The following is a 13,905-nucleotide window of genomic DNA, read 5'->3' as shown; positions in this document are numbered from 1 at the left end:
TCTGGCTGGATTTTGCTGCAAGTGTAGTACACTGTCTGCAATCATTGCTAACATAAGGGGACATATATGTGGCAAAGAAGGTGAAGATTCCACTGGGAGTCCAGGATTCCTGATGGAGGCCAGGAAGCAAAGGTACTTGGAGTTAGTATCTTTAAAAATGTTTTTGATTTTACACTATCCTCAAGGATGTTGTACATATTCTTTGGGAAATTTGTTGTTGGTTTTTTAGTTTTCTTAACACAAAGTGAATTAAGCAGACAGACTCTCACCTTCCCAGTAAGAGTTCGACTCTAAGCAAGTCACTTTAGAATTATAATTCTTTGCCAACTTTAAGTTTAGTTATAGTTTTATTTTTTCAAGTTTGAATTTTTCAAGCCTTTAAAATATCTGTGAAATATCTAGGTTTTATGCTCTCAAATGCTCATCAATTTTTTGGCCCAGGGAACAGACTAAATTAAAACTCAAAATATTTCAAATCCATGGCTAATGTGCTCAGAAATAACATTAAGATGTTCTTAGAATCCAAAGGAAATAGAATAAGAGAATGAAGGATAGTGCAGAAGCAAATAACGTTTGATAAACTGGTAGAAATTAAAGGGGGAGTAATGTTTTCTTCCTATTGAATATTTTTTTCCTAATTGTATTCCCAAATATTCTGTTAAATCAAGTTTAGCCTAAAGTTGCCTGCTTACATATTTTAAGTTCAGCCTAAAGGTTTCTCTGTACCTCGTTAACCATAACAAGTAGAGGTATAAACAGACTGTAGCCTACTCTTGTGACAGTAGCCAAGTTTTGGCCAATCAAATGTGGCCAACTGTTCAAACCATGTTTAACTAAGGCAAACACCAAGCTGTAACCAATCTAGCTGTTTCTGTACCTCACATTCGTTTTCTGCATGTTCCTTTTCTTTTTCTGTCCATAAATCTTTCACCACATGGCTGCACTGGAGTCTCTGAGCCTACTCTGGCTCGGGAGGCTGCCCCATCTGCGAATTGTTCTTTGCTCAATTAAACTCTGTTAAATTTAATTCAGCTGAAGTTTTCTTTTGACCAATCGTACCCTTTCATATTTCAAAGAGAGTTATTCAAAGGATATTAGAAACTGTCCCATACTTGAAGGTTGTGCTCTTTCCAAAGTTTCCTTATTAACCAGGTTTAAAAATGCCTTACTTTTTCCACACTTCTGTCTCAACTACTCTAGTCTCCAAATATCTTCCAAGAAGGTCTATATGTGTGCCATCCAATATGGCAGCCACCAGACACATGTGGCTACTGAGCACTTGAAATTTGGCTCGTCAAAATCGAGGTGTGCTGTAAGTATAAAATACATACCTAATTTCTAAGACTTAGTATTAAAAAATGTAAAATAACCCATTAATAATTTTTATATTGCTTTTATGTTGAAATGATATTTTAGATATATTGAGTTTAATAACATTAAAATATTAAAATTTCACTCACCTTTAAAAAAAATAGCTGCTTTTAAAATCACTTGATTTACATTCAATTTCTATTGAACAGTGCTATTTTATAGTGAATATTTAGATCACTCATTTTGTTTTGAAATAATATTCTTTTTACTATATATCTGTTACGTCCTTAAGCTTATTAGTACTTTAGCTGTATTAACTTATTTAATTTAACTGGCTCCACTTTACAAATATTGAGCTTACAGAGGGCAAGTAACTTGCTCAGGTCACATCTCCAGTAAGCGTGAGGGATGGATTCAAACCTACATCTGTCTGAATCTAAGGCCCATGCTGTCAGCCAGGGGATTACCAAGGTGAGGCCAGTGAGGCATTCTCTTTGGGCACAAAATTTAAGGGACCCTAAACAACTCAGCAATTAAGATGTATAATATTTTGATAGAATATTTTTTAAAAATCAAATTAGCACAAAAAAATTTCAGGATGAACAAAATATCACATTTTAAAATAAAGCCAGAATTTGATCCTGCCCTTGCATGATGCGGCCTCACTTGCCTCCCCTTAATGTTGGCCCTGGCCATGATTCCCTCTTGCAGCTCATTCTGTATGATTTTCCTTTCAAATATACTGTCAGCTCTTGGAGAGTGGGGTCTAGGCTTCACATTTCATGGCTGCTTCCAGTGGTGCCCAGGCCTAAGGAAGTACTAAACACATGGAAGGTGCTGACAAATACACATGCAGCAAAAAAGACTAAAAGGAAGCATGCTGAAATGTGTAGAGAGGTTTTCTCTGTGTGATAGGACCAGAGTGATTTTCAATTCACTTCACTTCATAATATATATGAAGTGAATTAAAAACAAACGTGCAATTAAAAACAAAGTCTTACCAAATTGTTGGGAACAGCCCCCCAGAATCTGGCCATAAACTGGCCCCAAAACTGGCCATAAACAAAATCTCTGCAGCCCTGTGACATGTTCATGATGGCCATAATGCCCATGGTGGAAGGTTATGGGTTTACTGGAATGAGGGCAAGGAATACCTGGCCCGCCCAGGGTGAAAAACCGCTTAAAGGCATTCTTAAGCCACAAACAATAGCCTGAGTGATCTGTGCCTTAAGGACATGCTCCTGCTGCAGTTAACTAGCCCAAGCTATTCCTTTAATTCGGCCCATCCCTTCCTTTCCCATAAGGGATACTTTTAGTTAATTTAATATCTATAGAAACAATGCTAATGACTGGCTTGCTGTTAATAAATACATGGATAAATCTCTGTTCTGGGATCTCAGCTCTGAAGGCTGCGAGACCCCTGATTTCTCACTTCACACCTCTTTATTTCTGTGTGTGTGTCTTTAATTCTTCTGGCGCCACTGGATTAGGGTCTCCCCGACCGAGCTGGCCTCGGAACCGAGTAAGTTTTGAACACCATTCAAAACCATAGAGTAAGTAAGCACAACTCCCTGAGAAAGGTAATTAAAATAACAATCTTATACAGGAAATTAAAAGCACTTCATAGCCAAACTCAACACGGCAAGTATATTGTTGGGAAATCCTAACCTACCCATCTAATTCTCATTGTTCATTATGTGACTCACTGGGTGGACCTTTTAAAACAGGCCCCTTCTGAATACCTATTGTATAGTATGGGCCTGTAATAAAGGCTAAATGTAACTGATTATTCCTCTTTATAAGAGGTTCTCAATCAGGAGGGCCAAACAGAATCTTCTGTGGAACTTTGAAATTCTCCCTCTCCTCCCCAAATATGCACAATCTTCTATATTTTTCTATCCCCCTTTCCAGCTAAACTGCTTGAAAAAATAATCCCTGACTCCACTGCCTTTCCCTCCTTTCCTTGTTCAATTCCCTCCCGTCCGACACCCACGACTCTCTCCACACTGAAACTTATTTTGTCGTGGTTCACATTGACCTTGTTGTGGTTAAATCTAACAGTTTACAGCCAGCATCTTTCCTAACTCCTAAGCTGCTTTGCACAGTTGACCATGGCTTCCTTTAAATACTCTTCTCTTGGCTTCCTTGATTCCATATTCTCCTGATTTTCCTTCATATTCTTGGATACTCTTTCTGAGTACCCTTTAAAGGAGGTTTCCTAGTGGAAGCATCCCTGCTTCCCCTGCCCCCCCATAACATCTCCTATTTCCAATGTCTCCTCAACGTTAAGCACGTAAATAACCATTCAATTTTTAGAAACTGTAATTCCTACAATGAGTTTGGTATTGCACCCCCAGGATTCACTCCCTTCCTTAAATTGAAATCAGTCAACAGTAGCACCAATTTGGGGGTCAAATAGCCATCATCAATTATTCTGCTAAAATTATCTGGTTTCTTTGCTGCTGTTCCAGTTAACCCTTGTCTATTTCATATTTACCATTGTATCCTCAGCATCTGGAGGAGGACCTGGCCATATCAGTATGCATCAGTATGATTTTGGCAGCAAGTAATGGAAACTCCAACTCAAAATGATCTAAGCAAAATAGAAATGTTATCTTTCCTATAACTGGAGGTCCAGCATAGAGTACACCAGTGATTTCATGAGGCCAGCAAGAGCTAAGATTTTTCCAGCCCCACCACTTAGTTATCTTCTATGTCATCTTCATCCTAAGGCTGATGCCATTCATGACACAACAGGGATACCAGTTAGAGACACGGGAAACAACATGTTTCCTTGTTTGAGAGAATTCCTGTCCTTTTATAGCTCTGTACATCTAGTTAACACTGGATAAGCAACAATAGTAACTGGGCTAGTTATTTTATTTTTAGGGGGTGGAAGGGAGGAACACCCATTTGGAGCATTTTACCCAGAAGTGAAAAACTCTTGGTATAGATAATATATAAAGCCAATCAGATTTCATGTATATAATATGATTACAGAGATGATACTGACCCCATGTACGCAAAACATCTTTGAGATTTCCTGGGGTATGAATCTCTTTCCATTCCTTAAAGTCAAGCCCGTTCAGGAACAAGTTTACAACTTTTGCTGTAAGTAAAGTGCTTTACCTTGAAAATTTCATTCTGCTTTTCCAATCCCCAATTCCTGGGACTAACTACCCCAGAATTTCTGAGGAAGAAAGATTTTTTTCTGTGTGGTTCTTTAAGTCTTGCCCTCAAACTCAGGGGGAAAAAAATATATATATATATATACACACACACACACACACACACGCACATACACACAGACACACACATATATACACACACACACACACACATATATATATATAACTTCAGAAGCACCCTGAAATTCTATTTTTTGAATGGATGACCCTGCTAAACAGCTTCAATTTCTTCTAACTGCTTCAAATTGCCCAAACTTCAAACACTGACTTAAAAGCCATTAAAGGCAAGCTAATTTCCCTTTCTCTGTGGTGTAATCCTCTACATATTTCCTAGCTTGGTTGTCGTCCTTCCTCTTGCTCGGTTTCAAATCTGGGTTTCCTTTCCCTTGGCTTATATGCTATTCTTAGCCCAATGTCTGTCCTTTGGATTTGTCAGCCCATTTATCCCGGATTAAACTCTCAGCATTGTCTCAAAGCTTTGCTTGAATGCTGCCCTGGCTGGATCTGCTCTGAACTGTTCTGGGCTGTCAGGTTCCAGGATACTAAATTCCTCCAGCTGTCCTGAGTGTGTACTTTCTCCATTTCCTCATGCCCACTTTCCTCATTTTATGTTTAATTTTTTTCTTGTAATCCATAATTATCAGTACCAGGCTGTCTAAACACTAATTTCCCCTGCATCATTCATTACAGAATAGCTTACACAAGAAGGCATTTGCATTTACATGAGACAACTTTAGCTCTGCCTGTCCAGGGGCACGGGTTCAGCTCAGGTTGGAAAAGCTGGCTCACTTCAATACGGCTGACCCCGTTTGCTTTACTTGAATTAAATGAGTGTGTCTAATTGAAGATCTTGTTCACTCCATAGACATCAATGTCTGAGCCAATAATCAGTGGGATCTAACTAATTCAGGCTTGCTTCATTTATAACATCTGAAAGGACTCTTTACATACAAATCTGGGAAAGTAGTAACATCATTTAAGCAACACAATAATTTAGATCAGGGTGGCCAAACTTTTTCTTTGAAGAGTCAAATAATACATAAGTCCTCACTTTAACGTTTTCAATAGGTTCTTGGAAACTGCAACTTTAAGTGAAACGACATATAATGAAACCAATCTTACCATAGGCTAATTAATCTAAACAAGAGTTAAATTCCTCCTACATATTTCTGGTCACAAAATCATCACCAAACTTCTAAATAAAAACCCAAAACACTTCTAATATTAAACATTGAAATAAATGTGGGCTATACATACATTTAAGATTAATTAAAACAAATGAGATAATTATTTACCCAATTTTTGGTGAATCATTGAGTGATGGCAGTTGTAGTAGTCATGGGTTAAATCAAAGAATAAATATTTGCAAAGCGAAAATTGTAAGGAGTACCTCCTACCACCACACAACTCAAAAACAAACAAAAACCAACACAGCAGGCTCTCTGAGTGCTTTCATGCTGCATCGTTTATTGTTATGCATTTGTATGATTACCATATACTTTATGACATTTTTACTCTGCAATAATTTATATTAATTAATTTATTTATTCATTTTCTAAACCACTTATTCAGGGTCACAGTGGCCGGAGCCTATCCCAGCAGCTCAGTGAGCAAGGCAGAAACCCACCCTGGACAGGATGCCATCCCATGGTAGGGGCACTCACACACACACACCCACACTCACGCCTACTGGGATAACTTAGACACGCCAACCCATCTCACATTCACATCTTTGGGTTGTGGGAGGAAACCAGAGTGCCCAGAGAAAGCCCATGAAGACAATGGTAGAACATGCGAACTCCCCTTGTCTAGATCTGGCTGGGAATCAATTCTTTTCTCATCAACAAACATGACATTAAATGAAATGATGTTATTTGAGAACCTCCTGTAAATAATTTTGGCTTTGTGACCCTACAGTATCTGTGGCAACTACTCAACTCTGCCTCTGTAGTATGAAAGCAGCCATAGTGGGTATGGCTGTGCTCCAGTAAAATTTTATTTACAAAAACATATGGTGGGCTAGATTCTGCCCTCAGAAGTAGTTGTCAGCCTCTGATGTAGATGACCAATATGCAGGTGACCAAAGTTCTTAAGTGTTCCCCTAGGTGGTATATTATGTGTACCAGGAGGATGAGAAGGCCTGAGTCCTGTTTGCTGGAAATTCAGTTTATCTGATTACAAATAATATAAAATACTTTTATATTAAGACAAACTCAGTTATTTTATGGAATGGAATACATGATGACTAATTTTTGGTGTCAACTTGACTGGATTAAGGAATATCTAGAGAGCTGGAAAAGCATCACTTCTGGGTGTGTCTGTGAGGGGGTTTCCAGAGGAGATTGGCATGAGTCAGTGAACTGTGTGGAGCAGATTTGCCCTCAATGTCAGCAGGCATCATCCAATCAGCTGGGAGCCTGGATAGAACAGAAGACAGAGAAAAGGTGAGTTTCTCTCTCTCTCTCTCTCTCCTGGAGGTGGCGTGTTCTTCTTCTCCTCCCCTTGGACATAGGCACTCCAAGCCCTCTGGCCTTTTGACTCTAAGACACGCCAGCCGCCCCCGGGGTTCTCAGGCCATTGGCCTTGGACTGAAAATTATTTCATCTGCTTCCCTGCTTCTGAGGCTTTTGAACTTGGACTGAGCCATCCTACCAGTATCCCACGGTCTCCAGTTTGCAGATGGCCTGCCATGGGAATTCTCAGCCTCCATAATCCCATCAGTTAATTCTCTTAATAAATCCCCTCTCAAATATCTACATCTACCTATCTACCTTATTGATTCTGTCTCTCTGGAGAACCCTAAATCATATAGAATACAGTATTTATAGGCCTTTAAGAGTGAAAATGTGCAGCTTTAAAGGGCTGTGGACTTTGTTAAGACAGGCTCTTGGGAATACATTTTTAGCTCTCCTCTGCTATTATGGGAATTTGGGTGGAAAAGTTTGAGAGCCACTGACTTAGAGACACTTACGTAACTAATTACTACATGGGAACACCAGTGTGGTCTCATTTAATCACAGCCCCTTCATTTATCCGGAGATGTCGGAAACGCAGCTAATGCTTTCCCATTGCATTGCTTCGAGGTTAATATGCTCAGTGCTCTTCTGATATTTCATATGGGTCTCTGCCTACTAGTCACTGGGACTCTGAAACTCTGTCGTTTCCCAGAAGCAGCCAATTATTTCAGTAGAGAGTCCTGAGGTTTTCTGCTATTGCTTTGCAGAAGTTGCTGCAATTGTTACATCTTTTCTGGCTCACCTCAAATTTGAACATTATAATTTCATATTCAGAGTCTCCTGCTTATCTTGTGCCCCAGTTTCAGCCATTTATTAAGCCTGTCTTGTCTTTTTGGCCATCTACTACTCTCAGGCAGGTCTTCACAGGTCTTGTTACTCAGACGCAGATGAGCAGCATGAGCATCATCTTGGAGCTTGTTAGAATTGCAGGATCCCAGGCCCCATCCCAGACCTAGTGGGTTAGAATTTGTATTTAAACAAAATCTCCAGTGATTTATATATACATTGAAGTATGTGAAGGCAACCTTTTCATGGCCACAATGATCTCATTGGTCACTTGTTTTGTTTCTGGTTACATGGAAGCACCATTCAGTTTTCACATGCTGTGACTGTTAATTTTATGTGTCAACATGGCTGGGATATGGGGCCCAGTAGTATGGTCAGACACTAGTCTAGCTTTGCTGTGAATGTATTTTATAGATGTGACTAACATTTACAACTAGTTGACTTTAAGTTGTGAGAATTGTTAACATCAAAATGGAGTCACTTATGTGAAAAAAAAATACAGCTGAAGAAAGTCATGAAAGGAGAGTTCTTATGCATAAATGACTTTTAGTAAGAATGATCACGTAAGACTGCAAAAACCACAACCTTGCACAAAGGCCATTGCAACTTTACATAGAAAAACTTCTGCAAGACATCTGCCCAGCAACTGCCTGTCCAACCTTGTTATTGATCCTTGTAGCAAAGATAATTATCTTGCAATAATTATGTAATCTTCCTCATTTTTCTTTTAAAAACCTTTGTCTTCCTTTACCTCCCTGAATACTCACACAGTTTACTATGGCACACATACAGTGTGTGTCCTATTTCTGAATAGTTATAGTGTCCTATCCCTGAATAAATGTTTTCTTTTAAAGAGCATCTCTCTGTTTGTTATTTAGGTTGACATAAATGTGTCCAGAAGCAGGACCTGAAGCAAGAGCACTTTTAGAAGGAATCTGCGATTCTTGGAACTGGTGTGCAGTATTCACTTGAGATCTCTGAGCTCGCCACGTGCATGCCTTGTCTTTTCTGACCTGGTGAATCTTCTCTTAGGCTGAGTCTCTTTTTGGTAGAGGCTTTTTGACTTTCTTCAGGATTTGGTTTGGTACTAAGGCAGCCTTAAATAAAGGAACTTGCATCCCTCTTAAAACTATGGAAGTTTTGGGGGTTTGTTTGTTTGTTTTGCAAACGCTTTCTGGTGTAAAGATAAGAGTACTCTAGTTTTTACAGAATTTATATTGTTTCTCAGGCATGAATTTCTGGTGAATTCACATTGGTTCTGGACACCTAGTTTAATGTTTTGTTTGGTCTGCATACATGGGTTAAAGTTTTTGTGAACACTCTGATTTTGGTTTAGTTACACATGTCTGTAAGTAACTTGGATCTTCTTTTCTCTAGCTTATTTCTGAAAAGCTTCTGAGAGCGAAAATATACATCCTAAATGGCGGACACAGAATGACTAATTTAAAAAGCGAATACCTGAAACACTAGTCCAAATTCCTGACATTCTCTGACAGGATTTATGGGATTTTCTTTGCTCTTGAGAGATTAATAAGAAAGAAAGTGAGATTCTCAAACATTAAGGCATGCCAGGTTTTCTGAGACTCCAGCTGGCTACATATGATGGCCTGTTCTCATGCACATTTTTAAACTAATGAGCAAACTTTCCTTCATGTCAAGGAAAATTCAGAGCTCAATGGCCATTATTCAAACTCTCCAAGCTTGTTAAAAATCTACAACCAACCATAGAGTTAACATGCAGAGCTTTCTAAGTTCTCAATCTCTCTATTTTTCCTTCTGGCTATTTTGAATCTGCTAATTTTCTACTAGTGTTGAGATAAACTCACTGCTTATGGCACACCAGACAAGATTTAAAAAAAAAGTTTCAAAAATTTTTTTAAATTAATGGCTGTACAAATTACAACAGCTCCATGGCAACAAACAACCTACACATCTTTTGGGAATTAGGTTTTTTGACTTAGCAATTGCTTGGAGTAACAGAATAGTTAAATGAATATTTATATTCTAAAAGAAAGGAGGCTGGGTGTGGTGTCTCACGCCTATAATCCCAGCACTTTGGGAGGCCAAGGTGGGCAGATCACAAGGTCAGGAGTTCAAGACCAGCCTGGCCAAAGAGACCAGCATGACTAACATGGTGAAACCTTGTCTCTACTAAGAATACAAAAATTAGCCAGGTGTGGGGGCAGGTGCCTGTAATCGCAGCTACTTGGGAGGCTGAGGCAGGAGAATTGCTTGAACCCAGGAGGTGGAAGTTGCAGTCAGCTGAGATTGTGCCATTGCACTCCAGCCTGGGCGACAGAGTGAGACTTTGAGTCAGAAGGAGGAAAGAAGGAAGGAGGAAAGGAAGGAAGGAAGAAAGGAAGGAAGGAAGGAGAAAGAAGGAGGGGAAGGAAGGAAGGAAGGAAAATAGATACATATCTATAACAGACTCTCAGATCAAACAGGTCAAGATATTAAACTTAGATCAATAATACAAAGTATCTCCGGCATAAAAAATTCCTTTGTTTGCCACTCAGGAGCCAGAAAAAAAGCAAATAAATAAAACTGCCAGTAGCTTTTTAAAAATGCTTCTCTACTCATATTGACTAGTCAAACATATTGGCAAACATGAGATAGATTTGTTATTCATTTAAGGACACTTGAAGGTTTGAATTTTCTTGTACAGTTCATCCAATACTAGCTAAAATGTATATTGAAATTTTAAACATTGAACATGTAACCCTAAACTTAACTGCAACTGAAAGGAAGAAAAAAAAAAGAGTTTTTTTTTTTAACCCAAACTGTTTTATCCAAAATTTTGTTCCACAGCTTTCATTAGATTACTTATCACAGCAAATAAAGTTCAGCAATATGAACAAGTTCTATTTTGTCAGAAATACAGTTTGGATTCAAATGTCTTTAATCAATTGGTATGTTAATGTTACTGTTTTACTGTCTCAAGACTAAAATTTCAAAATAAAAGCTAGGGAACCTGCTTCTGTCTATATATTTGTGTTGTCTGTATGTTTTTATGTTGTGTGTAGGTGATATTTTCTTACTAGAATATATGAAAGAGCTCTGATTAACTTAAAAGAAAAAAGTGCCTAAATATTTTATCAAAAATATAACAAACCCAAATATTTTTAGTTAATGTGACTTAAGTAAATATTTGATAAATTATTTGGTTTTAAATTTGTTGATAAAGTAAAAATAGAAATGTCTTCAGAATTGTCAATATACATTTTTGCCTAGATTTACTGGTCAATTTTATATTTGTCTTTGATAGATGTTTTAAAGTGTCAGGGTGTGACACAAAGCTTGTAAAACTATAAATTTAGCCTAGAAACAGAATGATCTTGTTTAATATTGTTGATATAATGAAAACAGCTGTATGTTTTGAGGTATTGGGAAAATATTCATTTATTTAACTTTAATATTTTTACTTAGGTGAACACCTAATAATCATAGGTTATGAAAATATTTAACAGGAAAACAACTTAAAACATCTACTAGCTTTGTCTAATATCTCAGTTTTCATAAGTTAAACTGTTTAAAATACAGTAGTTAAATTGAAACGGGATCAACATATATAAATAAACTTTTTATATAATTTAAAGTCTTAATGTTATGTTAAATAAAGTGATAGATACTCATTAAATATCTAAGTCATTTTTAAATAAGATAAAATACTTGATATGTGAGAGATGGTTTATAATTTTTTGCCTCCTAAGTTTTCACTAGAAATTAAGGTTACTAAGAGTTTAACATTTTAATCAATATATAATTCTATATATAAAGTATATCAAAAGATGTGTTTTAATGATAAAGCCATAAAATATATTCTTTATTCAGAAAAAAGAATAATTTTGTCTAAATTCAGAGTTTATTATAGGTTGTCTCAAAAAATAAATTTAGGAAGGTAATAGAAACAAGATAGAAAGGAACCAGTAAGAAGGAGAGGAAAATGTGAAGAAATTTATAAGTATGGAAATGTATTTTTTGGTAAGAAAGGTTAAAAAGACAATAATTTGGTATGAGGTAGAATCTTGTGTAGTAAATTTTTGTTCTGGAGTAAAATGACTGGTTATTTAAGAAAGAGGAAGTATAGGGCAAAGCAGAAATTCTAAACATGTTACCAAGGGCCTATGCAGGTTGTAAAAGGTCTGTAAAGAATGAATTTATAAAATAAATTTTTTGTGTGTGATAAAGTTGGCTATTATTAGAACAAAATTATTTATAAGCCTTTTTAAAGATTGAACTTTAATATTAAAAATACATTAATTCAAAACTAAAAAATGTGTTCCACTATGTTAGAACAAGGTTTATTTTGTTTTTAAAAAAATGTATTTTAGAGATGAGGTCTCACTACGCTGCTGAGGCTGAAGTTGAATTATTTGGCTCAAGCACTCCTCCTGCCTCAACCTCTCAAGTAGCTGGGACTACATGTGCACACCACTATGCCTGGTTTGTTTCTTTTCTTTCCTTTTTTTTTTTTTAATGAAGTATCAATCTGTTCTTAGTAAACAAGTTTAACAGTATGTTTGTTTCTTTCTCTCCTTTTTTTAATGAAGTATCAATCTGCTCTTAGTAAACATTGCAAGAGGTTTTGATTTTTATTCTGAAATCAATTTCTTTAAATTTTTTATAATCTCTTGAATTGAAGCTTCTTCCTGTTTTACATGTTCTATTTCTGTCACAGTGCTTCCTGAGATCCATTTAATTTCTCTAGTTTCAGGTTAAAAATGCTATCTTTTTCATTTAGAATGGTAATTTCATTTCTTAAGGTAGAGTTTTCTTATTGGGGCTTCTCAGATTTCTAGCTCAGAAATTCAACTTTGATTGCACGTGATTTGCAGGTCATACTTTATTGCTTTCTGCTCTTCCTCTTTCTCCCTTTGACAAGGTCTGGAATGATAAGTCTCTCCTTCCACTTTTTTGTCAGCTCCTGTAAATTTTTTTTCTTATGGCTCTGACTCTACTCTTACAGCCCAATGCTAAAATGTTTATCTTGAACTTTTAGAAAAGCAATGATTCCCTCCAATATAACTTGATTCTGTACTCAGCTTTTCTTGATGTGTCTGAATTATTCCATGTAATCCCTGTCTTAGGTACTAGTTTTCTTGTTTACTTCTTTTATAATACGATGTATACTCATAAACTTGGAAACATTCTCTTCTTTTGCAAAATTAAATTGAAGTACTTATTCATCAGGTTCAAATTCCAGGTTATCTAAATGGGCTTTCCATAAGAAAAAGGAATCACACTGCAGAAAGTATTTGGGTTTTTGTTTGTTTGTTTTTATTGTTTTGGTAGTCAGCATAAGAAACAAAGATTTTGTATTTATCAAGATAATTTTATGTTGCTTTTATTAGGTTTTTGGTTACTTAGGAAAACTGAGCTTTAAAAGAGTTGTTTTTTTTTAATATCTATGTAACTTGCTGTGTTGCTTTTGAAGTCTTTTGTTTATCACACTGGTTAAATGAATGATTATTATTATTTCACAGTGACCTGTGGTCTGTTTTGATAAAGTGTTTGAAGTCTTTTGACATCTTTGATGGCCTTCCTTAGTGTCAAAATTATAAATTAAAAATTTTTGACCTAAAATTAACTTGGAGATTTTCTAGTCAGGCCCCTGGAGAACCTCGAAAGATATATCTCTTTTCTTGTAGAGATATTAGATGAGTAGGCGTATTTGTTAAGTTGCATGGGAAGCACTGGCAAATGATAAATGATACTAGATCTTCTTTCAGTTACATTTACGAGTATGTTTTTTGTATTAGTGTTCAAAAATTATTTAAAACTCTTAAAAATTTAATGTCATTGGTCATAGTTCTGGTTACATGTTGTATGCCACAAAAATAACCAAATGCCTTGTAAATTGCTGATTATAATGAGCTTCCATCAGATTTTTGACTGTGGTTATTCTAAGTATTTATCATTCACAGTTATTGTTTTAATTTTTCTCTAAAAGCATTTGCAATCAGATTTATGGAAAAGACTCTAATAAGTACTCTTAAATAAAGGTTTGCAATAATTTTAAGACCAATGAACTAAATAAAAAATTTCAGAACGCTAATGAATAAACTGTTGAATTTGTAAAACTACTAATCAAAATCAAGCAGAAC

General features: G+C 36.3%; 1 long non-coding RNA gene across 1 annotated transcript; it reads left to right on the top strand.

Annotated features, from left to right (window-relative positions):
• The first annotated feature begins 1 nt into the window (after position 1).
• On the top strand, positions 2–10,880 carry LOC129398524 (uncharacterized). Its single transcript, XR_008626284.2, has 4 exons — positions 2–132; positions 6,072–6,149; positions 6,777–6,943; positions 8,680–10,880. It is a non-coding gene; the product is annotated as an uncharacterized LOC129398524 (long non-coding RNA).
• Positions 10,881–13,905: the final 3,025 nt, after the last annotated feature.

Source organism: Pan paniscus, chromosome 7, assembly GCF_029289425.2.
Source record: "Pan paniscus chromosome 7, NHGRI_mPanPan1-v2.0_pri, whole genome shotgun sequence".
Lineage (NCBI taxonomy): Eukaryota > Metazoa > Chordata > Mammalia > Primates > Hominidae > Pan > Pan paniscus.
The sequence above is the reverse complement of the archived record's forward strand: the minus strand, read 5'-3'. Positions and strand labels throughout refer to the sequence as shown.